The following is a 4,952-nucleotide window of genomic DNA, read 5'->3' as shown; positions in this document are numbered from 1 at the left end:
TGTTTTGTGATCATTGTGAATTGTATATCTGGGTTGTATAAATGCCTCTTGGTTTGATATTTTGTTATATAATGCAACCACATTCATACTTATATTTTTAGCTTCGATCCATTAAGCACGCATTATGTAAAAATGCAATTCATACCATGATTTGAATACATCACTTCTATGATAAACATGTTGTAATTTCGAAATTAAAATACATGTTGATATTTTTGAAGAGCAGAAAGTGCTCATAAGTTTAATCACATTTTCAAATTACATTTTTAGAGTCATACATAAACTTTTAGTATTAAGATTTTTCATTACTAGTAGTTGCTACTGTTCTTGGAACAAAGTTGTATTTAAATATTTCCATCCACATATATGAATAAATAACTTTCATCTGCACCATATGTCAGAAAAGTTTTTGAGCATATGACAAAACCCATCAGCTCATTATCATACAGCATATTGAGTCTGTTCTGTGATCATTATCTTTTCTTCTCTCCAAGTAACTTACTGTATTATTGTTGCTCTGCTAAGGTTCTTAATAACGCATGAGTCGTTCACCTACCGTACACAGATAAATGTAACGGCACAGAACATAATGACCAGCACAGCTGCAACAGCAACTCCAGACATCACAGAGGAAAGATTCACACCTAAAGAAGAATAAAGGAGTGTTTGGAAAACCACTGACGGTTCACTGATTCAATTAAACAAGGGCTAGCGAGTCATATCGTAATTTTTCAACAAAAAATAACAATGATGGCAGGAGCATGGGAACAATATGAAAAGTGAAAGATTAGCATTAGCATTAATGACTGATACTGTTACGGATTTTTTTCATTTACTAATCATCAGTTGACAGATCCTCAATTTCCCACAACCCTGCAGAGGATAAGCAATATGGAGAATTGACGGGATGAAATTTGTGTTCTATGGGATGAATCACAGAACTGAAACTCACGGTCAACAGGGGGAGGCATTTGAAGCAGTTGACTTGCATTGCCATGAGTGTTGTTGCCGACACACTCCAGAGTGAATGTGTGTGTGAGTGACTGATGAAGAGTGATGGAGCTCCTCAAGCCTGTGCTGTTCAATCGCTCTTCACTGATGAACGGGTTTGAAAAGTTAGTGACAGGACGTCCAGACATATGCCACCTCAGTTCAGGAGAGGGATTCCCATCAACCTCACAGAAACACACAGTTACATCCCCACTGACACAGCTGGACGAGGGAGAGATTTTAGGGGCATCTGAAAAAGAGAAAGAGAGAATGATGAGATACATATAGAATTATGGGCGTCTTATGGAAGAGAAAAGAACTGATGCCACAAAAACATCCTACACTGAACATGTAATGTGATGTTGTCCTGTGCTGTTTTGTTCTTGTCCTGTAGCTGGTAGGTTATAGTGCAGGTGAAAGTGACTCTGTGGTGACGGTGCGTAGCAGTGAAGTTCAGATCAGAGATGAGCTCCTGTTGTCTGCTGCTCTCACTGAGGGGGATTCTGGGAGTGGAGCTCCATGTGAGAGTTGGTGGAGGAGAGGAGCAGAGAGACTCAGCAGAGCAGCGCAGACTCACAGAGCTCCCCTCCAACACCTCCTCTTCATCCTCATACAGCTTCACTGTGGGTTTGGGGGGAGACTCTGAAAGACACATAAGGTCAAGATTAAGTGACAATGATGGCATGACAAATACATTTAAAATATTCATTTAACACATTCATTTATTAATAAAAGGCTCAAATCACTCACCAATGACATTTATAGTGGAGCTGTTTCCTGTATAGGTGTATTTCAGACCACCACTACCTTCAATCCTGAAGAAATAGTCACCATTGTGATTTGAACTAACATCATAAAAGATAGTGGTGCAGTTCTTCTCATGTAGTTTTCCAGTTATTTCCCCTTTTAAGTCATTATTCTTGGGAGAGCTGGAGTTAAACACTAAATTTTTTTCTAAACTAGTCCCATTTTTGAGCCAACATCCTCTTGCACTCTTAGTGAGGTTTTTGTCATATTCATCCTTAATCTCAAATCTGCACTTTATGATCACGCAGGATCCACTGAGAGCTTTAATCCTCTCTGGCAGACTGATGCTGAAATCTCTACAGCAAACACCTACAACACACACACGATGAAAAGCATTCAGACACAAGCAGAAACAAACACCGAAGCATTCAGACACACCAACACATTTCTGTTTTTATACAAAATGCTACAAAATTATTTTTTTCACCCATTACAAAACATTCATTTGCATTACGATTATTGTTAAAAAGGGTAAACATAAGCAGAACCGCAGCAGCAGTGAAATAAAATATTCAACAGCAATTTAATCTAAATTGTAATAATATTCTTTTAAAGAAATATTTCTTGAGAAAAGAACTGATTTTCAACATTGGATAAATGTTCTTAAGTGTTTGTAAGTAAACTATATGAAGCACCATAGTTTCGGAATAATAGTTTAGCACTTGAATTCACGCTCTCATTCACGTCACACTTTTGTTGTTTAAAAACTAAATGTGAAGAAGAGAAAGGAAACCACACCTTGTAACAGAAAAGAGAAAATAATGATTTGATCTGCCTTATTCATCTCGTCATTAACAGAAACCCAGTCCTGTGAGGAAACACACATTAGTAAATCTGCACATCATAGAAATCATAAATTGAACCTGATCATAAACTGATCATTTTCGTAAATTATACTGAACAAACAGATATTTATGAAATCACTGTAAGTGTCCAATAAACTGAACAACACTTCTGAAGAAACATCTAAAGAAGAATAAGAGTTCAAGACTTGCCAGAGATGAGAAACATTTTGTTTTCCTAAATGCAGAAGGACACCAAGTTCTGTATTGTGGCGTCTGCCGATGATTTGAGACTGTGTAAAACTGAGTTGTGTGAGCATAATATAGACTGACAGCTAGAGAACAACTTCCTGTATCGGCACATACATTCTATTCACAGATTCACTATTCCTTGTACAAAGTGGAAGATCATATCATTAATTTAGTAAAATGATTATACATGTTTTGAACTTTAACACATATGCCTATTCAGTTGCCGTCATTTTCAGTATTAAAAAATAAATGTGACACCTTGCATCAGTTTCCTGCTCAGAATTCATATAGGCCTACTAAGAAGAGCTTAAGTTTTTCTTTGAACCAAAAGCATCTGATAAAGTGTAATCACATCACATTTATGCAGAAAAGGGAAATGGTATTTAAAGAATCTGCATTGCCATATTAACTCATCAGCAGCAGCCTTTTAAAATTCAAAAAGTGGTGAAAAAAGTGCATTGGTGAATTTGATGATCTAAGAAAAATGTTCAGTGCTCTGCTGTTTGCAGTCAGTAGGACATAGAGATGCCCCGTTCTGATTGGATTTCAAACTGTCTCCACTTGTTGCAATACAACTTTCCCTGAGATCTGCTACTGTACATCACTGCTCTGTACCGGTGATTTAATGACAGAATTCACACACGCTGCTGACTGAACATGGATGGTTTGCAACAAAGTAGCATTCTTTCAGCATTTTGATTTTAGATGTACAGTATTTAAAATATGGTGCTCAGATGAGTAAATGCAACACTGTGCTGTGACATTTCTCCATATATGGACTTTTGAAAAATAATTGACTTCTTATAAGCATTTATTTATGGTTATCATCTTTAAAGGCCCACTGAAATCAAAATAAAGTGTTTTAGCTTTTAGTATGATTATCTTAGCCTTAAGGTTATGAATTAGCTGGTGTGTTCCATAATGACAAAATTTGCATTTAGGAGATATAAGCATTCAAAACTTACAGTCTCTCACTTCCGTTAAAGCGAATCACAGATTTTGATTACATCAACGCAGACTTCACCTTCTCGTCAAATCTTCTGTCCAATCAAATGCACTCTAGAATCTGAAGTCCCGCCCCCTGCATTATAAATAGACCCTGAACTGTGTCTGAAAATGGTCAGCTGTTCACGCATTTACTATTTTCTACATGGTAAACGGCACATAGCGCACTATATATGCGATAGGTAACGATTCAGACAGTGTACATATGTATTCAATTGAGGCGAATGAAGTCTGGGTTCACGATAGTTTCACGCGCACCGCAGCAGCGCACACACATAGTCTAGACCAGAACCGTTGACTAGAGACACGAGAGCGCAGCGCAGATTATATGCGCGAGTCAGCGCAGACAACAAAACATATCGGACCCATTTAAATGCTGCACAGAAGCTGTATTTCAAGGAGATATGGAGGAGATTATGATGATAAACACCAACGGTTAGACTCGGAGGAAACTGGCTTTAAAAAAAACAGAAAGGCTCTAGTCAAACTGTGGTAATAACGGAACGCTATTGGCTGTTTCAAAAAAGGGGAGGAGCTGCTAACAGCTGGAGCCTTTTGAGGGGAAATTATGTCAACACATTGAATAATGCTGCGCGTTCCAAGGCACTTCAGTGGGCCTTTAATAACAGAAAACTAAGGCCTGAATCATGGTAAAAAGCATTGCAGTAGACTATCAAAAAAAGTATAAAAACTGTTTATTCTTATACAAAAAAACCCACAAATAACAGACTTGCTTAGTAAAAACATACGTGACACGGATCCAAATGTAGGGGAAATTTAATAAAAAAAATAAAATAATCCAAAACCAGAAACACAAAAGAAAACACGGGTATCAGAGAACAGGAAACACCATACACCTGCATGACAACAAACAACGATCGACAGAACAACTGAAGCACTGGGGTATATATACACACACACACACACACAAGGGGAACAAGATTAACAAGATAACAAGGGGAGTGGTAAATGGAAAACACCTGGGAAGACTAATCAGCATGAAAAACTACAAAACTCCCCAGGAACAGGACATGGAAAAGAACACAGAGCCTAGGCACAAATAAACTTCAACATAAAAGTCCCAAGTGCAAGACACAAATGTGACATTACTCCCCC

This window comes from Gobio gobio (assembly GCF_949357685.1).
Source record: "Gobio gobio genome assembly, chromosome: 5".
In the NCBI taxonomy this organism is placed as follows: Eukaryota; Metazoa; Chordata; class Actinopteri; order Cypriniformes; family Gobionidae; genus Gobio; species Gobio gobio.
Note: the sequence above shows the minus strand (reverse complement) of the source record.